Below are 26,899 nucleotides of genomic sequence, written 5' to 3' on the forward strand. Positions count from 1 at the left end.
GTCAAATTGGTCTAAAGTCAGTGGTTCCCTGCCTATGATACGCGAAAGACATCCAGGTGGAACAGGAAAATATTTAACGAATATTGTTTGGCACTAACAATTTAGCTTGTACATTTAACGGTTGATATTATTGAGAAATCATGAACTCTTACACGACAACATGGTTTAAAGATGACAATTCCCTTAATTGTGCCAGAAATTATTTTTCTTTGTTTAAATGTAGAGCGACTATGCAGGATTTTAAAATGGTACGCGATGTAACTCAGGTTGGAACCACTGGTCTAAGCGATCGAATATGCAAAGGACCTGTCGGCTTACATTGCTATGAACAAACAACCAGTAACCCCGTTTACATGACGGTTTAAGACGGCTTCGAAGCTGACTCGCCGATCCGACTCTCTCGTTTTCGGCGAAGAGAAAAAGGCAAGCGTCTTAAGCCGTCTCGGCCTTCGATCTAACGCGGAGAGTGGTTTACGGGACAGCTTAAGCGATTAAGTCAGCTTAAACCCAGTTGCGACAAGTGCCGCGAAGAAGTTAGGATTAGGTAATTTGTTTATGAGGTTGTGCGTTGAGGGTTTGCTGTTTACAATAAACCTTAAAAGTAATAAACTAGTTCTAGTACAACTATGCTCTATGCTGCAGGGGCGAGAAGGATGTGCTTACTCGAGTTAATTTTGATAAATACTGCGCAAGTGTTAAATGAATTGTACAAGCATCAAGATACAAACAAGCAGCATTCGTTTTGAGGACTTAAGTTGCATTTTGGAGACCTGAAGGAAACAAATGCATTGCAGGAATGCTGACACTTGTTTGAAAGAAGAATGCACTTGTGTTAACTGTTTTCATTTGCTGCTGGATGTGCTATAATATAACAAGTCAATGCAAACTGGTTGTTTATTCATATTTAGGCTACTGCATCTTATTTATGCAAGGATTATGTGAACAACAATCAACCATAAAATACAAAAGCAGGCTTTTCTGTTTGCCAAAAAAAAAAACATGACAAGAATGCCATGACACAAGTTTATGTTATGTAACTATCACATCTTCAGTATGTTTGTTTCAAATTAATTAACATTGGGCTGGTATGAAACATTCCATTCAGTGTTTTCGGACACTCAATTGTACATGGGATTACGGGATTAGGCAGCTTCTGAAAAGGATCCTGTGAAGAAGGACAGAGATAATTAATACTACTAAACATGAAATTTTCATTTGAATACTCTTACCATGGTGTTGTTGTGAACACATTCCAGGAAAATGCAGCCTCTTAATTTAATCAGAAATTAAAAAGATATGGGTTGCAGCAGGCTTTCTAGTTAAATCATCTATTATATCTGGCAAAGTAAACTCACATTATAATCAAGGACCAATTTGCAGCAAGCATTTGCGTAAACTATCTGCCAATAACTTTTCTCTGCATGCTTAGATTAGAAATATTGATAATTTATTTAGTACAGAGTCTGAATTTACAGCCTGTCAGCCCGAGACAGCTTAACTTAAGCTGACTTAAAAGCCCCATGTAAATTCGTCGTTTTCGCGCGTCGAATTTGAAAATCACGTGACCCGGTCACGAGTCGACTTGATGCTCAAGTCGACTTGGCCATGTAAACAGGGTTACTGACACAAACTAATGCACCTTTGCCAGTTTTCGTTTCGAACGACAAGAACGATACAAAAAATTACAAATTTTAAACCGAGTCAAAAGTTAAAGCATGGAAATCAAACATTAAATAGATTCGCTAAACCCAAACTCTGTGCCTACCCACAGCTGACTTCAAATTTATTGGAGAGTTTTAGAAACAAAACAAAAATCTGAGGACAATTTACATGGTTTTATTCAACAAAGCGAGTTTCTTCATCAAAAGAGATTTTTTTCGCTGGTTTCTTGCAAGTTTGAGCAGAAATTTCGCGTTTTCTCTTTAGTTTGGGTGTGACAAGGTCCGTCTTTTGATTGGCTGCTTTACCGCCCGCACCTCCCTGATTGGTTGAACTGGGGTCGTTTAGCGCCGCCTCTTTTTGACTGTTGTTGGTGGGCGATTTCCCTCGGCCTTTCTCATTGGATGGTTCGTCACGGTCTGATAAGCGCACTGACCGCTTCTTGACCTTTGCCGACTTGGGCGGAGTTTTAAATTGAATTTCATCATCGTCCAAATCCACCACCATCTCTGTACTGACATCTAGCGGTTTGGAATCGTGTTTGGTGATAGTTGATTCCGCTGCAAAATAAATACAACCATCCATTGCTTTAGTTATTAGTAGGGTGTCGATTTATGCCTTTTTCGCCATTGTAAGTGTTCGAAACGCGACTTCACTGTTCGATACGGGCAGCGCAAGTGTAATGTTAGTTAACGGAATGCAGTACCACGAAGAGACCAACGCTATTGTTATCTACAAAAGTCCATAAATTGAATTGCTATAATAACTTAATTAAGCCTAACAAATTAGCCATTTATTTTTTAGAAGATTGGACGCTAACGATTCTCCTATAACATGTAGGCTAGTTGTCATACATGCTGGTGGTAAAATTGGTTCGAAGGCGTTGGTGCCAGTATAAGTCGTTTTATTTCAACCGCAAACTATTGGGGAGAAATTTGTGTTTCGAGTCTCTATCCAACAACAACATTTAACTGGGACGGTTACGTAGCGTTGAAAACTTAATGACATCATCGTTCGGGATCCCCACCCCAAATAAATTAAACAACTAAATAAACGCAACCGCAATAAATTGTTGGACAAAATCCATGCAAAAACCAGCCAGCACTTGCTTTGACCTTTAGCGAATAAGCGAGTTAAATTAACCATTGTTTCCAAACATGGACTATTGTTACCGAACACGTGCCATTATTACGCAACATGTTGCATTGTTACGAAACAAGTACCATTTCTCGCTCAATCGGATCTCAAAAGAGACATAGCAGCCTACAACTTGCAAGGTTTTAAATTGTTTTGTCGTTATTTTAACGTGTTTTCTAAACTTATGTAACGTGTTTTCTAAACTTACGACACGCAATAAAAAATAAAAAAAAAATTAAACATTGGTCCGACGTTTTATTTAGGGCAATATAGAGTCCAATCATTTGTATTGTCCTGTAGGGATACGGGGGTCTCTAATTAGACAAAAGTTAATCAGTTGTCTAATAATCATAGTTTTGTTACGTATTTAAATTTCAGATTGAATACAATCCGTTGGTTCAACGGTTCCTAATAGTGAACGGTCCCGAAACAGCATTTTATTATTATTATTATTATTATTATTATTATTTTTTAAGTTTCCGAATAAATTCGATCGAATAAACCGAAACTAACTTTGGTATCCATCTCTTTTAAACGCAATAAATTTAAACAAAACATGTGCTGGATTGGATCTAAATCCTATCATACAGCCTTTTATTGGCACAGAATAACCTCGATTACTGTACCAAATGCTTAAAGTTGATTTTCATCATTTCGGTGACAAAAAAATAAAACGAACAAACATTCGTGCAGTTTGAACAATGATTCTAATCTAAACTGAACTTTGCGTATTAGAGTTGGATGCAGTAAAATGTTTCGGTTTCGGCCAAACATTTTTGCAAAATTCGGAATATTTATAAAAACCTTAATTTTCGGCCGAATAAATTCGGCAAACCGAACTTTCGATGCATCCCTAATTCCTAATCTTTTACTCAAGTGAATTTAAAAATTCTTCTTTGTTTTATTTCGTGATCCAAGAGGCTTTTGTCGACACCAAAATAAAAGTAGTGAAATATATGCCATACTGGTCCCATGTCGGTGTCACGTATGTGTGTCATTCTGGTGCTACGTAGCCCACGTCACTGGTGTCATGTGGCCCAAAAACATACCGGAGACAAGTAGGAATGCCTGACACCATGTGTGTCATGCTGGTGCCACGCGGCCGAAAATTCGGTGACAATTGTGCTACGCTGGTGCCATGTGGCCAAAAATTTGTTCTATGTTTGCCATTCTGGTGCTACGTGGCCCATGTCACTTTTTCTTAGACCAGGTTGATCCCAATGAAATTTGCAAAGGAAAATCCAAGCGAATGAATGAAGCACATGGGGGTGTTGATTCCTTTTAACTTTGGCGACGAAAACGAGAAAAATCTGTAAACTTCGCCGATTTAATTCGTGCCATAGCATCGACCCCCAGCATACCTAGTGTAAAACCATGTTTGCTGTTAAGTGCAACATTAAACTCATCAGTTTACAGAAGGATACATAAATATTTACGCCGACCTTTTTGCGTCATAGATTATTGCATTGCTTTAGCTGAGCGAAAAATATGATGACGCTCATAAAACGTCAAATAACAGCGATTGAGCAGCAAGGTTTGCAGGAAGGGAAAAGATTGGAGATGTTTAAAACAAATCAAATTGATCCCTCGATTTGTATGAGGGGAAGAGAATATGGAGTTTGCCACGTATTTAAGCAGGAGATGCCGCCGAAAACCAAAAATTTGAACGCCCCAAACGAGTTCATGTTGGTGCGTAGTGTTTACAAATGTAACGTAAATCGTCCCTATATGTAACGCCACTAGGTGTCACAATATACCAATATTGCTGTAGCTTTTGCATGCCCATTGTATAAATGTTCCCGCCTTGTTTCTCCGTGTTGATGCCCAACGAATGACAAAGAAAATTACCAGAAAGTGAAGTCTTTTCCTGGCCGTTTTGCCAGGAAATTCAAGTTTACTGACTCCATGCTTATCTCTGCATAAACCTATGTAAAATGCCGCTTTGATCCATATTTTTTCACAACGAAGTACATATTAAGCCAAGCCCATAAATGCCCACAATCACCATTGTTTGCTTAAAATGTAAGGGTTGTCTGTGTGATTCCAGGTTCTTTCCGCCGCAAAAACAAAAATTTTGTTCGTGCGTCATAGAGAAATTTGGCCAAAGCTGCTACGCGTTGATTTTTTAAATTTTTACGAAAAGTTCTGGTTTATTAAATTACTTAGTGTTCAAAAGGCGTGCAAAACATATAATTGTCCTCTATAACTGTTCCTTTGAAACTTATCACCTCACCGGTTATCTAATTAATCACGTGCTACGTTTTGAAACACTTTTCTGCCCTGGTGATCCCAGTGACGTTATCGTTACTGACTATGTTTTTGTCAGTCAGTCATAAATGGATGAAAGTTAAATTGAAGCTCAATTGTATTATATAAATTAGAAGAACATTACAATTATCCTCATAATGCTCTGATTAGAAAATAAAACAACTGTTCTCAAGCACAATCTGTCTGGTGACACAGAAATAGTTTTTTTGTTCTAAATCATCACGTCACTCTTTTCTTCATTATTTAAACTTAACCTGGTGATCCCAGTGACGTTATCGTTACTGACTATGTTTTTGTCAGTCAGTCATAAATGGATGAATGTTAAATTGAAGCTCAATTGTATTATATAAATTAGAAGAACATTACAATTATCCTCATAATGCTCTGATTAGAAAATAAAACAACTGTTCTCAAGCACAATCTGTCTGGTGACACAGAAATAGTTTTTTTGTTCTAAATCATCACGTCACTCTTTTCTTTATTGTTGAAACTTAACGTTCACAAAATTCTACGACAAAAATGGATGGATCCAATAACTCTGGCACAGTTACAATTCAATATATTGTTTTAACATAAATCGATTATATTATTAAGAGGTGTGATTAAAACTAAACACATTTCATGTAAGCTTCCTCAGGGTTGTTTTTCACACTCGTATTTACGTAATCCGGTTGATTGATGACGTCATAGTTGTGGACAACTTTGTTTCTTTCATCTCGACTTCCAACCAATACATATTTCTCAACTCCGACGTTTTTTGTGAAATATTTGGAAAGGTTTTATTTATACTGAAGGTTCTGAGGTAAGTTTGGTTACCTGAGGAAATGTGTTTACTCACCTATAGAAGCAATATTCTCCATTCTAAGGTTGATTTGATCAACTCTAAAAATAAATATGTTACATTATTACACACCCTACTAGTTGAAAACAAGTAACGTTAATCATAAGCAACAGCACACAGACTTACATATGTTTTGTACGCGACCAGAAGCAGATGATCCCAATGACAACAGCAGCAATAAGAATACCATCAAGTGCCAAAGAGGCTATGTTCATGATTGTAGGGTCGTGACTGTATTGGATTGCATCTGACGAACCTGTGAGAATTGCTGCTGAAGGGAAACAAAAGCATTTGTTCGGGAAAGTGAAATTACTCTTTCTTAAGTTAATAAAAATGAACTTACGAATGGAGGTTGCAGAATTTGGTTTTGAATTCTTTGTAGCAGAAGTTTGGAGATCAATAGCTGCGGTTGTAGATGGGTTTGGTTTGTAGGAGGCTGCGTGGGTTGTGGCGTGACTCGTTGCTATTGTCCTCGTTGTTGCTGCAGCTGTCTGCATGACCACTGTGTTGGAATTTAAATAGAAATACATAATGGGTTTTCATGTCAACATATTGTTGTGTTCTTTAGTTGTGAAGTTTGATTCTATTGATTTGTGATCAACGCCTTGTATGCCATTGCATGATTTTCGAGTATAAATTTAATGCTGGTATCAGTTGACAAATATATCTCGAGGCATCATTGTATTCTGTACTTCTCCACCTGTATGTTGAATCAAGTAAAGTTAAAAAAAATCAAATAAAGGTTGAATGTATCTGAGCTGTCTGTACGTCCGGTGTGTCGGAATTTGCATAGAAATACATAACAACTTAATAGTCAATTATTTTTAAAAATAGGTTTTTATAAAAACTTATTGTTAGATTCTTCAGTTGTAAAGTTAGATTTTATTGATTTACGATCCAAGCGTTGTTTGCCAGTGCATATTTTCAGAATATTATTTTTAATGCATTTGGGTAATTACCTACTGGTATTCTTTTGACAAATATATCTAGAAGTAACATTGCATTCCGCACTTCTCTACTTGTATGTTGAATCAATTGAAGTTAATGAACCCATTATCACACAATACTTTTCTCTGGTTGCGATCGGTCCCCAGCGCCCACTGTCCATTGACAATATTTGAAAAACGATGCCCACTAATAGTTGCTTGTTGCTGCATCCCGTTTAACGACCTCTCTTTAGCAAAATAATCACCATAATGTGGAAGTCTTCGCCTGGTTTTACGGGCAAGTTATTCATCAGGCAGCAAGCTGAACGGATGAGAATTAAATTGCTTGCAACAATGTCGTTACCGCATCTCACTCCAATCATTATTGGTTCCAAGACAAGCATGGGAACGTATATTTGATTTAAATCCATTCAAATAGTTTACTGACTGTGCTTTTCAAAGCGCAATATATTTGCCTTTATTAGAAAGCTGACTGAATTAAAATGTTGCAAAACGTTTCCATGCTTCTGTTATGATGAGTGTTATGATGTTAATTGTTTATTTCATACATGAGGGTTTAAGTCACTGTAACTAAGGAACAACTGCAAAACACATAGATCAAAAGAAAACAGTACATACGCCTGGGCGAGAGCGAAAAACCACGCTAACAGAACACGCGCGCGACAACACACAGTCTAATACTCACGCAAACGTAGAGCGCGCAAGCCTCAGGGCAACTTGCGTACCGCCATTGGCTCATGCATATTAAGACAAGTCTTGTCTTAATTTCACAACAATGAGGTATAAGAGTTTATATTTATCATCTTGCTGCAATACAGAAGTAATACCATGCTTTCGCATAGCAAGACAGGATCGCCCCACTGCGCAGGCCCTTTATATTTGACGATCAAAGCTCTAATATTCTTGGCGATCACAGCTCTTGCTGCAATATTTACGTTTTGTTGTTACATTTGTTACTATTCCACATTAACATTACGCCAAGAGATGTTAACCTTAATTACTCAAAAATATTTTCAATGTTTTTCGCAAAAATGTCTGACCACAAAGAATGGACGCAGCCAGACACATTGGCTACCTTAACCACACATAGTTTCATTAAAAGGATTCCGCAGGTTAAACATTAGGTCTTAAACTCGCTGTTTTTGTTCTTTATAAGACAACAACATGAGGGAATCGAGTTAATATTCATTCCTTCCTTACCCTGAGGAAGCCATGTTGGATAACAGGCGAAACGTCGGTCAATAAAGTAACGTTTTTATTGTGTCAGAAGAACAGATATTAAATTTGACAAAACGATTGTGACATGGTGTGTACACGCACTGTTTCGACCTGTAAGGTCTCATTGTGACATGTTTGTGAAAGTTTAAATATTTTTTAACGAAAACATTTTGAAGAGAAAAAACTAACCGCTAGTTTGTACCAAACGGTAGTTGATGGCAAAAAGAATTAACTTCAAACAAAAAATCTTGTTGCTGCTCGTTGGAAGCCACGTTACGATAAACGCAATTCTTATTGGTATTTACACTGACAGTTCGTCCTGCCAAGAATTTTACAACATCTTGTTTGCATTAAATTATACTCATCCATGTTATCCATGATACACAGGTTTATGTACAAGTCATGTGAGAGGGGGTTTTTAGGGGGGGGGGGGGGTAACTTTTTTCGGTGACGTTTTGTAGTTGGCAGAATATATTTCCCTCAACCAGTAGTTTGTCTTGGTTTCATGGAACATTTCTAACATCAAAATATCATATTTACAAGTAAACGATCACCCAGCAACACGATAAGTTCATATCCGTCGTCAAACACATAATATTTCATCTCATACGGTGGATGGTACTTTGCACGCCACAAATGCACTCAAATGTGTCTCCAATTCGATAGAAAACAAAATAAAGTGGTGAAGTCCCTCGAAGCAAGGGGAATCACCGCATCATTTTAATGTCCAAATGATTCTACCCAAGTTGATGTCAAGCGTTCCAACACTCACACATAATAAGAGTGACCATGTGTTGGATGACGAGTCGGACCAACTCATCACGTGAGTCATACCATGGTACAAAAAATGATTACTCAAAAATACAACTAAAAATGACCGGGCATTAATAGAGACATGGAAACAAAAAATGTCATTAGAAATATCAATTTTGTGTTGGAATTACTCTGCCATCACAAATAGAATTCTACACATAAGCGTATGGATTCGATGTCAGAAAAATTACTTCATATTTTGCACAAAACCAAACCCAAGGTTTATTTACAGAGCAGTTTCTGCTTCAACCACATGTAAGTTTTGTCGGTTAGCAACCACAAACACATTTTCCTGTTGCTCTTCCTGTGGTTGAGGCCTGAAAACGGCACGTAGGACATCCCGGACTCTATCATACAGGAGTTTCGGTGCGTTGGAGTAGATGAGGGGATTTAGAGAGCTGTTGATGGGGAGTAGGATGATTGCTGACACAGCGTACATCACTGGAGGCATGGGGACTCCACCAAAGTTTACAAATGCCATGATTGAAATTGGAACCCAGCAGAGAAAATCGGTAATTATCAGTCGGAGGATTTTCTTTTGCATTTCTGCCGAAACAAACAGCATTTCTGGAATAATATGTTTGCAAATACGAATGCGATTACCTTTGTTTTGTCTTGCCACCCTGCCATCTCTTGATCTCTCGTTCACTTTCCTGGCACTGGCAGTTGTCTTCTTGTAAATCCACAAATACGTAAATGCCACGAACATGAAGGCCAGGAAATTAAGAGTAATAATGGCGATTGAAAATCCCCATGCCTTGTCGTTGGTTGTTACATAAAGTTTGCTGATGCAAACGCTGCTGCTGCTGTAATATCTACACACAGATAATTTTGGGGCGATAAAATTGAACATTTTGCGATTATATAAACGTACCCCAAATATCCAGAAATATCAAATAACTCAGTGTAATTGTAATCCTCAAGAATATCCAGAAAATCCATCCAGGAATTAGCATCATTCACTCGCATTATGGCAGTGTTGAGTTCTTGGGAATCGTTGCTTGTGAAGTTGTGTTGGAAAGTTACAAATCGATCCATGAAGTTATTCATGCCTGTATACGCAGCGCTAGTGTCATTCGAAACTGGTTTCACCACCAAAAAAACGACAAAATATCTTACTAGAGAAGTCGACTGCAACATTTTCAAAAAACGGATTCTCATTCATCCAAGCTTTGGTTTCGAACAAATGTTGAAGTTGAGTTGTGAGTGGAATAAAAGCAATTGTAAACGAGAATGCCCAGGAGAGGATAATGGAAAGGATGACTGTTTTCAATTCCGGTTTCAAGGATGCATCGAGCGGCTGAAACAAAAGAGAACATTGACGTGTTTTCATTAAAAGTAATAAGTTTGCTAGCTCGGCGTTCGTTTCAAATCGTGGGATGTTGAACATAGTTGTCAGTTCGAATCCCATCGGACTGGAAATTGCTCCTTCTTTCTATACCCTGTAGTTCCCAAATTGGGCAAAACTGCGTCATTTTAACAACATTCGTTTTAGTTTCGTTTCTCATGTCAGGCTCAGATTCTAGCGATATCTGTGAGTGTGAAAATAAATAGGTTTCTGGAGATAAAAGATTTCCAGAGAGAAAGTTGTCGTAAAATTTTGGTAAGGGCCGTCACCGGTTTAACGAAGTTGGCAATAGCTGACTTAATCAAATACAATTGTTTCACTTACGTTTGTCACAGCATACAGTCGGAATATGGTCAATAGAACCATTGTAAACACCGATGTTTCGCTTGAAAGCAAAACCAATACCCCCATTGTGGTGCAACTTCCGCTTGATCTCCATATAAGGTCATTGGCACAATAATTTCCGGAGTATCTGACACCAGCGGCGCCCAGCATGATCAGATAAACTCCCATGAGTAGATCGGAAACGGATAGATTCAAAACAAGCAGATGGTTTGTGCGAAATGCAGCAGATTGTGATTCTGTCGTCGCCAACGTTTTACCTTCCATCACCATGACAACCTTAAAACAAATTAAAGGAATATAACACGTGTTCTTATTGTGCAACCAAGACTAAACAAACTTTGTTTATTTTACCAAATTTCCGGCAATGGCGAGCATCCCCATTATCCACACAATGGCTCGTAGAAATGGGCTTGCAATCAACTCGTATCGTGATGAAAATATGTTTTCGTCAATTACTTTTGTATTTGTTGGACATTCGTCTGACCAATCAGAGCAGTCGCCGACTCCATTGAATTTCTATGTGGAGTAAATTAAAGAAAACTTTGTAGTTAAGTTGGTCATATTGGCGTCTGTAAACAGCACAATGCGAAATTACTGTTTTGTATGTAATTGGTGAACAACGGAACTATGGAAATTGGATAAGAAATGTGTACTGCAATATACACGTGTAGTTTTATATACGTTAATTGGCCAGAAAAGTGGCGAGAAAAATAAGAACTAATTGGTAGACTGACAGTTCTCATCTGGTAGCAAACGTTGAGGTGTGCTTGTGTGGTTAAGTGTAAAAAACATGACTTTTGCAGTGGGTCGCACTTTATTCTTTGATATTCGTCCTTTTAACATTGGGCGCTTCTAAATTTGTGTTCTTATTGACGTCATTTTGTTTAATTATGAAAGTAGTCGCCTCTGTAGTTCGGTTCCAAACTTTTGTTTTGATGGTGAGTCGTTAGTACAGGGTGAACTGAGCGTTTACCATGGTTGAGGTAGGCAAATTAAGCGTTAAAAACGGAGAAAAGATCTTTCTAAATCGGTCCTAAAACTTCCATACCCGCCCTCCCAATAACTTTATTGCGAATTCGGGTTCGCTGAATTAATTTCGGTCACAATAGTAACACGCACGGAATCAAAACATCTTTGCCACAGGACACAAAACTTTAAATATTGTTAACATGTGTTTACCTTCTCCTTCTTAACGAACAATGGATCTTTGTTTTCGCAATAAAACCTCCCGTCCTTTGTGCAGTGTATTTCGTCACTTTGATTATCGCAGTTAATTGTGAGGTCACAAACATCCGATTCGTTGATAGAAATCTGTCACAGAAATCTGGGAAATACTTAAACCGTCTTTGTGGTTAACTGTGTGCGAAAGATTCAACAAAGGGCATTATGACAAACAATACTGAACAACAGACAACGATACCTATTTGACTTTTATAGTTAAAATACAGTTTTGAAGCAATTTTACTCTAATTCTTGCAATTAAGGAGTCTTGCATTTTTTGTTGACAAGAAATAACTTTACTTTGGCTCCATTTAACGTTGGACAGTAGAATCTTCCTTCCTTTGTGCACAATTCTTCTGGATATTCGTCACTTTCATCCTTGCAATCGATGAAACCGTCGCATACTTTGGACATAGGAATATTGAGAAGTCCGTCTTTTGTGTCACAGTGTTTCCGATGTTTGCAAAGTTGAGGATCTTCATCGTGGTTGAAGTATCGAGGTATGTCATAATTGCGGATGTGACCATCGCAATCCCGCTTCCCATCGCACAGTTGTTTGTTGTCGAACCTCCTCCCCCACAGCCCATACTATGTAAAACACATCACGTGGTTTCTGGTATGTTTTTGAGCGAACAATTTGTTGCTCATGCTGGAAGGAATATTTTTGTTATTATTTTGAACGAAAGGCTTGTCAGGATTTCGTGGCTGTTACATGAGGTTTTATCATTAGTAAATTTTGATGGAAAACCGTTGATTGGTTAATTTATCAAAAGTTTTACTCCCCACTACATCTCACAGTTGGTTTTGGGCAATAGGATGGTATTCCAAACTCTGAGCTTTTGAAATTTAAGTACATTACAAACAGTTAACAAATGTACAAAGTGTCAAAGAGCGCGAACAATTTTCCATGATGACACGGAATTTGGTTGTAAATATTTAAGATGTTTTAACTCGCGATAAAAGTATTCAAACTTATCCGTAACGATATTACTGGGATGTTTGTTGGCTACGACGGTGAAGTTCGGTATTACGATGGCTCAACCTCATCAGACACCGGGTTCGTACATCATCCGTAAAGATTATGGCGAAGCGAGATGCGACGAAAGTGATATCCACCCTAGAGCAGCCGAATACAACGCGCTTTGGTGGAATTAGCTACACCCTGTGTTTTATAGCAACGAAGTAGGTGTAGAGCGGTTATTGTGATGATGTCATTGAATGTTGCCCAATAGTATATAACAGCATATGTACAACGTAATCTTTTTACATGCAACAGTGTTTGAAGTGATCGCGATGGCGCCACAGACAGGAACATTTTGAATTGAAATAAATGCATGATCTCGGTACTGTGACGTTGTCGTATCTAACACAAACATCTTCGAGACACAGGTATCCATGTAATTGCGCAGTGTGACTTTCTTTGATCATATAAGAATGAATCAATGTATTAAAAAATCATATCATTGTGCTTCGTGGATTAGTTCGCTTTGAAACGAACAATTTTAATTGCAAAACCACAACATTGGTTGTAACTCGCTTCATGTCTCTGATTGTTGGTTTGTTCCACTGTAGTTTAGAAAACTACAGGAACCAAACCATAAAGGTAACAAATATTCATTGCGTTCGACTGCGTAAACATTGTTGCAAACGTTTGTTTAAACTGAAGTTTGTCCAGCAAGTAAGTAAGTATATTGTGTTGGTAAGAACCTACAAATCTACGTAAACATCTAAACCATTTTCATTATTTCTGGTAAACTTATTTCCGACTAAAAATAAGTTATGCATTCTCACTTACCCTACACCACAACTCCCCCTGTATGTAGTTGGTTGTTGTTGTTGTTGAGCAGTCGTTCTTCACTTCCTCATCAACACTGAAAATATTTGACTGTTTCGGGTTTATTTTATAATTAAAAACTCAAATTGAATGCAGATGATATTTACTTGCGACTCCTGTAGTAATTAAACAAACATTTTTGAAACCCATACATGGGAATTCAGCTCAGAACTGACCCAAAATTACGAAAGGAAGTTTAACCTCAAAATACCTGCCGCACTCCACTGAAGCACAAATGCCTCACACTGAATTTGTTCTCTTGTTATCACATCAATAGTATGTCAAGAAATATAAACAATACCAAACATTCGCTTTATCCTAATTGGTTTTGAAACACGGCAGCTGAAGAACACAAAGATATTGAAATCACCAAAGTCTTTTTCGACTACAATACTTTGTAATCAAGGCCCAAAACATCTTTATGATGTCATAACAGTAAAGGCCCGTTTACACTACAGACGATTCTGTGTTTGTTTTATTGTGCGCGCGTGCTGAGTTCTGCTGGGATGGTATGTGCCGGTCTGTGCTTGGATGTGCTCGCTTTTGCTCGACGAGCATAAATTCGGGCATAGTTGGGCACATTTCAGCACACATTGATGCGAAAGTGCAGCGCGACTGCCTAAAAATGTAGGACGTATATTATTTTGGTTTGTGGTTGTGTGATGTGACCGCGTTTGACATGTGAGCGATTGTTTTGAGCGCACGAAATGGTGCCGTAACTAAATTACAAAGTGGTGTGTGGAACGGCATCTCAGCGGGATGCTGCTGTGCTGGAAAACCATTGTCCTGTTTCAATTATACCATCTTTGTTTTGATTATCTGTAGTGCTACCTTGCGTCGTAAAAAAATATCTAAAACAGTAACTTCCTTAAATATGTAACACAGTAAATGCCTTAAGTATGTAACACAGTACATGCCTTAAGTATGTAACACAGTACATGCCTTCTGTTGAAGAATACGTACAGCCAATAGCAACAACTTCAATTTGTACCTATGATAACGCTGGCGGGGCCGAGAAATGCAAGGCAAGAGTCCTTAAAAATTATCAACTTAACTTGTCACTTGCACTTGTCGGTTTCGTGTTCGATTATTCCAGTAGTGTAAACACCGTGTGTGCCAGACTGTGCTGTGCGGTGCCAAACTATGTTCGTGTGTAAACGGGCCTTTAAGAAATGGGTATTTTTCCTGCAGCGGCGAAACACATCCTTAACACCTGCATTAGTTTACGAGTCGTGCCAATGAAAACAAGTCATGTAGTATTTACAGACACTTAACACACCTTACACTATTGCAAGTCATAGATTTCTGGTGACGCAATGGATGTCAGTGGTTTTAATCCAAAGAATAAACTAATGCTTTATCACTTACTAATGAAACTTGCCACAATCTTTGGTTTTCCCAGGTTGACAAAAACATTCATCACTTTTATCGGGACAGTCGGTGACGTCATCACACACATTTGACCTTGAGATGATCATTGGGTCATTTGTACATTGAAAACATGAACGATGATTAAATGTCTGAGAACTTCGAATGTCTCTGCAAATGAAGTCCATTCTATTTGAATAAGAAGTGATGATGCTTTTAGCGAAACATGTTTTCTTTACAATAAACTGCGTTTGACACGAGGTTATTTATATTGTAACATTACATAAGTCCATTCTGTCTTATCTTAACTGAAAGATACTTTCAACAAACCACAACGTTTCATCAGTACCTGGCGTCTCCATTCTCCGAGGTGTAACACAAATCAGATTTATCATCACAATCGGCAATGCCGTCCCATAGAAACATTTGCGGAAGATTGCAATTCCTGCCATTCAGAACGCATTTGAATCCATGTCCATTATTCCAGTGTTGGAAAGCTGGACAGTCATTGCAAGGATCGCCATCACAAACAGTCGAACGTTTCCAACAAGCTGAATTCGAACACTGGAAGTGGGAGGGGCAGAGGTACTCACATGGGGAATTCCCCAAACAATGAGCGAGCTTGTCGCAGATTTCATTTTTTGAGTTACAGGAAATGTTGGCTTGATAAATTTTGTTGTAACAGACTCCATTATTGTCGAAACAATTACAACGTGGTTTAGAACTAAACAAAATTGATAGTTTATTTGCATCAACGAAATAAAGGTCTTTTCAAACCTACCCGAAATACACTTCCTTGTTCTTGATGTATTGCTCATGGAATTTTCCATTACAACCGCATTCATCACTCATATCAGGGCAATCTATGACGTCATCACAAACACTTGACCTTGAGATGATCATTGAGTCATTTTTACATTGGAAACACAATCCTTCTTTCATGGATGAAAAGGTACGAATATCTCTGCAATCACAAATTTGTTTACAGATGCAATATTTCACCACAAGCAAGCAGTTATCGCTGTTCTTTGTTAACATTTATAACCATAAAACCACTAAGCTCATTTGACTAAAACTATATTCATATTTGCAAATGTTTCAGTTTTTTCGTTTTCACTGCAATAGGAAGAGTGACGCCGAATAATGGTAAGATAAGGAGCACAGAGGTAGAGGTTAGTCTGGAGCAGTGCTGGCAAGTACGCATATACAAAATGCAATCAAAAACGAAAAACCTGGCATCTCCATTCTCGGAGGTGTAACACAAATCAGATTTATCATCACAATCGGCAATGCCATCCCATAGAAACATCTGCGGAAGATTGCAATTCCTGCCATTCCGAACACATTTGAATCCATGTCCATTATTCCAGTGTTGGAAAGCTGGGCAGTCATTGCAAGGATCGCCATCACAAACAGTCGAACGTTTCCAACAAGCTGAATTCGGACACTGGAAGAGGGAGGGACAGATTTCACACAGCGTTTTTCCAACACATTTGATCATTCCTTTGCAAAACTCCTTCACTCTTAGGGCGCATACTTTGTTTGAATCGGGGTAGTCGAACTTATTGTCGCAACTGTAACAAAAGTAATGTATTACGTCATATAACAATAGTTTCGGGAGATTTTGTTTGTAAATGTTGAAACATGAGTCGTCATGGCGGATAATATGTAAATGTTAAGTTTGGTTTGAAATAAACTAAATTAATGCCAACTAGTCATGCACGATTGCGTATGCAAATGTGTGAACAACAATACCCAATCTACGACTTCACAATAATTTCGCGTAACATCTGTTGAAAAAAAAACTAATAGAAAGCAAATTGGCGCCAATATTATAAATTCTGTGAGCTGTAAACAGTTGACCACTGTTTCGTACTATAAGGTCTCATCAGTGCAGCTTGGTGCGACTGTTGTAAACGATCATGCCGACCATCGGGCAGGCAAATACTTCTACTTTGTGGTGACTATACAGCCACCGTCAACCGTTGGTCACCAAATTAGGTGCATCCATACGGAGGAAACAAGGTGGAAGAAAACAATTGAAATCAGGTAATTATTCGTGTCTAGAACTCTGCCAAGCAATAGCAAATTTATCAAGTCTCTCGTGAAGTAGTGAAGTTTTGTATTTTTCGTGTAACTTTCCGATTTCTCGTTTGATCTGTTCTGATACTCTTACTGAAGCCACTCTGGGCAAAGCCAGTACAGCCCTTGTCTGTGTTGCTGTTGTTTTGAGAGGAGAGTTGAGATGCCAGTGGCCAGTCCGTGCGCTATTTGAGTCGTACAAGAAACCACGAAATCAACTACATAAAGGCATTTTTTCATCTTAGTGCTTTGGTCGGTGGTGTGAAAGAGGTTGATTATCCGTTTGCAACGGACGACAACCTTGACGTTGAAGCTTGCTTTAACCCTGAGCTATGAAAACGAAATTTTTAAATTCATGAAAATATCTCAGATAACCACAATGTATACGGTGGCAAGAGATTGGTGATAATGCAAGCATCAGTACTCGCCCTAAACTCTATTCCCGAGCGCTTGCTTGTTGAATAAAAAACAATACAGTTGAGGTGTTGCAAGAAGGGAAACGACAGACGCCCGACTCGTATCCCATCCTGGGTTCAAATCCCGTGGAGATATCGCCACAACTCCAGTGGTTCCTACTGAAGCACCCACGCAACCAGTTGCCACATCCACCCCAAAGTCAACCATGCGGGACGACGGCATTACCGAAATGCGGTCTCGCAAACGGAAGAAAACATCGTACTGCCGCACTACATACGCAACATCAGGCAAGCATCTTAAATGTCTATGTAGCAAAGTACATTCAAAATACCGCTCTGTCGACTGAGCTTCGGATGAAACCCATCCCGTTGTTACAACACAGACTACCAGTGTTTATTGATTAGTTGTACATGTGGCATATGTTATATTCTAATGCCCGATGAGAAGGTTGTGTGTAATATATAAGGCAGTAATACCAAATGAATTCAACACAACCTGCTTTTAATCAGCCAATGTCTTGTTCTTTTGTTATAGTTTTTTGACAATGGCGCCTACTTCGTAGATACGTGTGTGCATTGAGGACTTCCGGCGCCAACCTTTTTAACTCGGCGCCCCTGCTGGGATTGGTTGTTACGAGGCGCCCCCTTTGCTGACCTCTCAATTCTCTCCCCAACTTTCCCTTATTGAATACAGCCTTGGAATGCCCATAGCTAAATTACTCGACCTTGGAATCAGACCCTCACTGTCATTTCTATGCAACCACCCTTGAAATATTTAAACATCTATTTCACGACTGCCGTTCATCCAGCTCTTACTAACTCTGGTAAAAAACACCCTCAACGCACTTCCCCTTAACTTTCCCAAACTCCCACCACCCAACACACTCTACGCCACAACCCTTACAGCCTTTCTGAACAACTCTTTGTTGCCATACCATTAGGAAACCCGTAACTGGATCCGCAATGACCTCTGCCCTTTGAACAAGATCCCCAACACCTAATCCAGTCCTTAAACAGTCTATAAACTTTAAGCTCGTAATCCAGCGGAACTGAAACAACATCTTTCCTGAATGCGTCCTGGCCGATGTCAAACACTCTATACATATAAACTAATCAACCTTCTCTCCAACCCATTCTTACATCCGCAAAACGTAATCCTGTACCATTACTTAATTTGTTTTTTTGCTCTTCACGTTTAACATAACTTCATCTTTCTGAAGTTTCGTCTTATCCTCTTTACTCGTGGTGGTTTTCCAGTACAAAAAAAGAAAAGAACAGTGGCCATCTGTCTGCAGCTCACAGAATTCATATTATTGGCTCCACTTTGCTTGTATGCAAGATAAGCAAATCCTGCCAAAATTATCAACAAAAAACGTTTTACAAATTTGCCATCAATCCAAGCAACCATTTCACGTTTCTGGTTTTACTCTCACCAATACATGATTTGCACCAACGCCAATGCGCATGCGCGAGAATCGGGGTCAAGGGTTTAGTTGTGCTATGCGCGTTTTGTTTTTCACATCCAAGTGTACACCAACCCAAAAGATTCTCCTTGTGTTAGACCATCTGGAGAAATTTTGCGGGCATACTGCACCTGTACAGGTAAGTTGTTTGGGTAGTCCTATTAATTGTGAAGTAGCCTAAAATAGGAAATCAGTCTGCCTCCAAACCATGGCATTTTTTAGATTAAATCAGAACTGCAATCACATTGCAGCATCGAGCTGAAACTACAGTAACTAAATTAAGAGAAATCGTGCACTTCACTTTTCTTTCAGAGGAATGTGTCAAACTCAAATTTTATAGGTTCATTGAAAGCTAAAGAAAAAGATTTCTAGCAATCTGGTTTAGACAAAACAAGTGATTATTTTTATATCTTTAAATGCACATTGTTAAACTGCCCTTCTTATGTTGTACTTTGTTTGTTCCTTTCAGTTTACTGTCATATTACCTCGTGTAATTGAAAATTCTTGTGTTCACACAGTGCTGGTTGATTTATTAATGTTATGTGCAAACATTTGTATTAACACTACAGTACGCATCTCTGTGACAAAAACTTTCAAGAGAGCAACAATTTAAAATAAACCATGTGAACAATATTTCTTCTGACTAAGTAGTTCCATTAGATTACACAGAGCAGCACATATCATGACAATATCAACAAAATACAAAACATTTTCAACATATATACGATGATTGGCAAATTGTTTAGTTTTCTGGACCTCCTACCAGGTGGCTTCAATAAATCACAACATCTTACAAGCAACTCCTCCCAAATGTGAAAAATCCTGTCAGCCATCACAAAGTCGCCAAACAGTGGTGTGTAGACTGCCTCTTCCATAAGAAACAAAATGAAACTGTCTTGATTTGCAATTACATTTTTAGGAGCAGTCAATAATATATTAACTTTGTTGTAAGGAGGTTTTTGAAAAGGCTCGGATAGGTCAACATTCAAGTCAACACTATGACTATTTAGTTGCCATGAAAGAAATTTGGTTAATGTTGTTATGATTCTTGAAACCGATGAGCAAGAAATGCCAAATCTCAGTGCTAAATCTTTTTCCAACAGTTCAAATCAAAATCTCATCAATGTCATCACTAACTCATCATCAAATAACAGACATATACAGAATTGTTTGCTTCTTGTTGCATTGCAACTTAATCTTTCCAGTAATTCATCCCAACAGATCTCTTGTCTAGTAACTTGAAAACTGATTTTTTGTTTTACCGGTTCAAAAGTTGTCAGAAAGTTAAATCCACATCGGCATTATTGCAATACATTTTGTTTTCGGTTTAAAGAGTTCACTTGCATCTGCAACTACCACCTGCATCCAATATAGAACTTGGTTCAATTGTTTCCTGACATGTACTTATGTTGGGACTATTTAAAGTTGTTAGGGCTCTTTACTTGCTTGTCAACCAGATGGTGGTTTCCCAGCTTTTATGACACTGGTTGTATGACCCATGTGTAAATTAGGCACTGGATTTTGTGTTGTTGGCCTGCCTTTAACAAAGTGCTGTTTGGAGCAAATGCGAGTCCATTTGCGTTTTTCACAACCTTCCCTTTTAACACAATTCACCCATCGATCATGATCTTCTTTATGTTTTGATTTCGTTGGAAACGGGTGAAGTACGAATGGAGAATCACATACGCACCGCGGCACCGACTACCACATACAAGATTGCATTCATGAATTTCACACTCACACTGTTTAGATCTCCACTGACGCAATTTTCTTTGATTGTTATTGCAACCAACTACGCAACATCCAAGTCCTGACATTCAGTTCAGAACCAAAGCGTATAACAAACAAAATAAGTGATTATTTCTTTAACTTACTATCACACAAAACAGCACTTCGCTCGCGTAGCACAACTTAACCTCTGACCCCAAGCTGACACTAGAGGCACTGTTTTGGTGCAAACCATGTACAAAAACTATTTTTACCACGACGGGATTCGAACCCAGGATATCCCGGCCACGATCAGACCTTCTTCTTGGTATGGAGGAATGGCTAACTTGTCAGCGAAAGCAGTCGAGGTTCTGAATAATCGACTCACATGCGACGTGAATATTTTGAAGGTGGGAAGTTTCCTGTATATTTTTGCAGAACCATATTTGCTGCTTGAGGTGGATTTGGGCAGAAAACCTACGTGGGGTTTTGCGGCGTTGCATTTAAGGTAGTTTGCGTAGTTGCATTGGATTACCGAAGAATTAAAGTGCGCATTTCACAAACAAAAGCTTTTACGTCGGTACGTGCGCCAGGTACTGAATTTATAAGAAAGTAAATCAGAATAACATTAAATACGTGCCTGTTGTAAGTGGGTACACTTTTCGTGCGACATAATAGTCAATTCCGTAACAGAAACTAGTAATAAAGGCACATAATGTTGCTTCTTTGTATTGTCGAATAATACCACATGTGTGGTAATAATGCCACGTGTTACGTAACAATGTGCCACGTGTTTGGTAACAATGCTCAATTTAAAAACAATGTGTTAAACTAGCGAACATGAAACTTTTAGTTTTCTCGGTAAATTATGCAAAAAGATTGACGATTACGTTTATTTAAAAAGTCAACGCAAACTGTGATGCGATTGGCGTATTCGCCACCCCAGATATAAACCTTTACTTATCTTAGATTAAGTTTTTGCGCCACCCACCGGCCACTTCTTACCTCAACAACATTATTGTTACGTGGAAGTGTTTCGCAATCAATAATTCCCTTAAAATATTATAAACGATTCTGAACGCGTGGGGTTTTGAAATTGTCTTATTTGACCCGACTTTATTATAAACTGTTCAATATTGGTTATTTCAAGCAAAGTGAAACCCTGATAACATCGTCTATCGGTTGGTCAACACAAATACAACGAATGTAGGGAACATATTTAAGTGCTTTCACCTCATGTAAGGACTGGTGAGGTTTTCAGGATAAGTGGGAAAGTTGGCCGGTTTCTCATCACTTCCATCCCTGCAAGTGGCGTAACGAAGATGACCATTACAAAACCACGCAGCCCTCACCTCCCTCCCATCATCGCAAGTGAACTCTGCACAAAACAAATGAACGTAAATCGATTTGAAATCCATCAAAATTTGGAAAACTAACGAAATACGTACTTTCGTCACGTGTATACTGTGCTGAAGCAATTGTGACGAAGGAGAGCAGGATTTCAACCACCTTCAACCAATACCTGATAAAAACCCAAAGAGTTTATATCTTGCAATGATATATTTCTTTAACTCAGGGGAATGACGTCATCATTGATTTTAGTGGACTTTTACAAACCTTATGTCCAAGAAACACTGCAAGGTTATTTAAGTTAACTGGTAACCACCAAAATGGCTTTTATATCAACTGTCGTCACTTTTCTGTTTGTTTTTATTCTCATCCGCTTGTTGCTCAAACGCTTAGAATAAATATTCAGTAGTTTTCGCCAAATCTCGACAGCTCACTGAACCATTCATATTTTTGATGAAACTTACATTGAAAGGTTTTTTTTGTCATTTTTGGCAAAACAAAAGTTTAGTCACCACACTGGTTCAACCATATGTCTGATATAAATACTTTAAACCACGCTTAGTTTACTCCAGCACATAAAAAGGCAGTCTATAAACTTTAAGCTCGTAATCCAGCGGAACTGAAACAACATCTTTCCTGAATGCGTCCTGGCCGATGTCAAACACTCTATACATATAAACTAATCAACCTTCTCTCCAACCCATTCTTACATCCGCAAAACGTAATCCTGTACCATTACTTAATTTGTTTTTTTGCTCTTCACGTTTAACATAACTTCATCTTTCTGAAGTTTCGTCTTATCCTCTTTACTCGTGGTGGTTTTCCAGTACAAAAAAAGAAAAGAACAGTGGCCATCTGTCTGCAGCTCACAGAATTCATATTATTGGCTCCACTTTGCTTGTATGCAAGATAAGCAAATCCTGCCAAAATTATCAACAAAAAACGTTTTACAAATTTGCCATCAATCCAAGCAACCATTTCACGTTTCTGGTTTTACTCTCACCAATACATGATTTGCACCAACGCCAATGCGCATGCGCGAGAATCGGGGTCAAGGGTTTAGTTGTGCTATGCGCGTTTTGTTTTTCACATCCAAGTGTACACCAACCCAAAAGATTCTCCTTGTGTTAGACCATCTGGAGAAATTTTGCGGGCATACTGCACCTGTACAGGTAAGTTGTTTGGGTAGTCCTATTAATTGTGAAGTAGCCTAAAATAGGAAATCAGTCTGCCTCCAAACCATGGCATTTTTTAGATTAAATCAGAACTGCAATCACATTGCAGCATCGAGCTGAAACTACAGTAACTAAATTAAGAGAAATCGTGCACTTCACTTTTCTTTCAGAGGAATGTGTCAAACTCAAATTTTATAGGTTCATTGAAAGCTAAAGAAAAAGATTTCTAGCAATCTGGTTTAGACAAAACAAGTGATTATTTTTATATCTTTAAATGCACATTGTTAAACTGCCCTTCTTATGTTGTACTTTGTTTGTTCCTTTCAGTTTACTGTCATATTACCTCGTGTAATTGAAAATTCTTGTGTTCACACAGTGCTGGTTGATTTATTAATGTTATGTGCAAACATTTGTATTAACACTACAGTACGCATCTCTGTGACAAAAACTTTCAAGAGAGCAACAATTTAAAATAAACCATGTGAACAATATTTCTTCTGACTAAGTAGTTCCATTAGATTACACAGAGCAGCACATATCATGACAATATCAACAAAATACAAAACATTTTCAACATATATACGATGATTGGCAAATTGTTTAGTTTTCTGGACCTCCTACCAGGTGGCTTCAATAAATCACAACATCTTACAAGCAACTCCTCCCAAATGTGAAAAATCCTGTCAGCCATCACAAAGTCGCCAAACAGTGGTGTGTAGACTGCCTCTTCCATAAGAAACAAAATGAAACTGTCTTGATTTGCAATTACATTTTTAGGAGCAGTCAATAATATATTAACTTTGTTGTAAGGAGGTTTTTGAAAAGGCTCGGATAGGTCAACATTCAAGTCAACACTATGACTATTTAGTTGCCATGAAAGAAATTTGGTTAATGTTGTTATGATTCTTGAAACCGATGAGCAAGAAATGCCAAATCTCAGTGCTAAATCTTTTTCCAACAGTTCAAATCAAAATCTCATCAATGTCATCACTAACTCATCATCAAATAACAGACATATACAGAATTGTTTGCTTCTTGTTGCATTGCAACTTAATCTTTCCAGTAATTCATCCCAACAGATCTCTTGTCTAGTAACTTGAAAACTGATTTTTTGTTTTACCGGTTCAAAAGTTGTCAGAAAGTTAAATCCACATCGGCATTATTGCAATACATTTTGTTTTCGGTTTAAAGAGTTCACTTGCATCTGCAACTACCACCTGCATCCAATATAGAACTTGGTTCAATTGTTTCCTGACATGTACTTATGTTGGGACTATTTAAAGTTGTTAGGGCTCTTTACTTGCTTGTCAACCAGATGGTGGTTTCCCAGCTTTTATGACACTGGTTGTATGACCCATGTGTAAATTAGGCACTGGATTTTGTGTTGTTGGCCTGCCTTTAACAAAGTGCTGTTTGGAGCAAATGCGAGTCCATTTGCGTTTTTCACAACCTTCCCTTTTAACACAATTCACCCATCGATCATGATCTTCTTTATGTTTTGATTTCGTTGGAAACGGGTGAAGTACGAATGGAGAATCACATACGCACCGCGGCACCGACTACCACATACAAGATTGCATTCATGAATTTCACACTCACACTGTTTAGATCTCCACTGACGCAATTTTCTTTGATTGTTATTGCAACCAACTACGCAACATCCAAGTCCTGACATTCAGTTCAGAACCAAAGCGTATAACAAACAAAATAAGTGATTATTTCTTTAACTTACTATCACACAAAACAGCACTTCGCTCGCGTAGCACAACTTAACCTCTGACCCCAAGCTGACACTAGAGGCACTGTTTTGGTGCAAACCATGTACAAAAACTATTTTTACCACGACGGGATTCGAACCCAGGATATCCCGGCCACGATCAGACCTTCTTCTTGGTATGGAGGAATGGCTAACTTGTCAGCGAAAGCAGTCGAGGTTCTGAATAATCGACTCACATGCGACGTGAATATTTTGAAGGTGGGAAGTTTCCTGTATATTTTTGCAGAACCATATTTGCTGCTTGAGGTGGATTTGGGCAGAAAACCTACGTGGGGTTTTGCGGCGTTGCATTTAAGGTAGTTTGCGTAGTTGCATTGGATTACCGAAGAATTAAAGTGCGCATTTCACAAACAAAAGCTTTTACGTCGGTACGTGCGCCAGGTACTGAATTTATAAGAAAGTAAATCAGAATAACATTAAATACGTGCCTGTTGTAAGTGGGTACACTTTTCGTGCGACATAATAGTCAATTCCGTAACAGAAACTAGTAATAAAGGCACATAATGTTGCTTCTTTGTATTGTCGAATAATACCACATGTGTGGTAATAATGCCACGTGTTACGTAACAATGTGCCACGTGTTTGGTAACAATGCTCAATTTAAAAACAATGTGTTAAACTAGCGAACATGAAACTTTTAGTTTTCTCGGTAAATTATGCAAAAAGATTGACGATTACGTTTATTCAAAAAGTCAACGCAAACTGTGATGCGATTGGCGTATTCGCCACCCCAGATATAAACCTTTACTTATCTTAGATTAAGTTTTTGCGCCACCCACCGGCCACTTCTTACCTCAACAACATTATTGTTACGTGGAAGTGTTTCGCAATCAATAATTCCCTTAAAATATTATAAACGATTCTGAACGCGTGGGGTTTTGAAATTGTCTTATTTGACCCGACTTTATTATAAACTGTTCAATATTGGTTATTTCAAGCAAAGTGAAACCCTGATAACATCGTCTATCGGTTGGTCAACACAAATACAACGAATGTAGGGAACATATTTAAGTGCTTTCACCTCATGTAAGGACTGGTGAGGTTTTCAGGATAAGTGGGAAAGTTGGCCGGTTTCTCATCACTTCCATCCCTGCAAGTGGCGTAACGAAGATGACCATTACAAAACCACGCAGCCCTCACCTCCCTCCCATCATCGCAAGTGAACTCTGCACAAAACAAATGAACGTAAATCGATTTGAAATCCATCAAAATTTGGAAAACTAACGAAATACGTACTTTCGTCACGTGTATACTGTGCTGAAGCAATTGTGACGAAGGAGAGCAGGATTTCAACCACCTTCAACCAATACCTGATAAAAACCCAAAGAGTTTATATCTTGCAATGATATATTTCTTTAACTCAGGGGAATGACGTCATCATTGATTTTAGTGGACTTTTACAAACCTTATGTCCAAGAAACACTGCAAGGTTATTTAAGTTAACTGGTAACCACCAAAATGGCTTTTATATCAACTGTCGTCACTTTTCTGTTTGTTTTTATTCTCATCCGCTTGTTGCTCAAACGCTTAGAATAAATATTCAGTAGTTTTCGCCAAATCTCGACAGCTCACTGAACCATTCATATTTTTGATGAAACTTACATTGAAAGGTTTTTTTTGTCATTTTTGGCAAAACAAAAGTTTAGTCACCACACTGGTTCAACCATATGTCTGATATAAATACTTTAAACCACGCTTAGTTTACTCCAGCACATAAAAAGGCCCGGCAAATATTGTAAGCAACCGTTTATAACCAGAGATCATATTGTGACCTGGTGCAGTTTTTGCGCGATATGAACGGACCAAAATTTCGTCCCGTACTCACAGTGCGACTGGCAAAGCGTGAGACACCGGGCAATTTTATGAGACAAATTGATTATTCACTTTGATTGGCATTCTAGGCTGAGTTGCATTCTATCCCTAGTCCCAG

The 26,899-nt window shown here is 38.4% G+C and overlaps 1 protein-coding gene across 1 annotated transcript in view; it reads right to left on the reverse strand.

The window, feature by feature from the left end:
* Window positions 1-219: 219 nt before the first annotated feature.
* The window catches only part of LOC145908579 (MKI67 FHA domain-interacting nucleolar phosphoprotein-like), a 74,177-nt gene continuing 47,497 nt past the window's right edge, over window positions 220-26,899 (reverse strand). Inside the window, exon 8 of the transcript XR_014403023.1 lies at window positions 220-306. The gene's annotated coding sequence lies outside the window, so the exon portion shown is untranslated. The remainder of the gene's footprint in view (window positions 307-26,899) is intronic.

Source organism: Ascidia mentula, chromosome 7 (assembly GCF_947561715.1).
Source record: "Ascidia mentula chromosome 7, kaAscMent1.1, whole genome shotgun sequence".
Classification (NCBI taxonomy): Eukaryota; Metazoa; Chordata; class Ascidiacea; order Phlebobranchia; family Ascidiidae; genus Ascidia; species Ascidia mentula.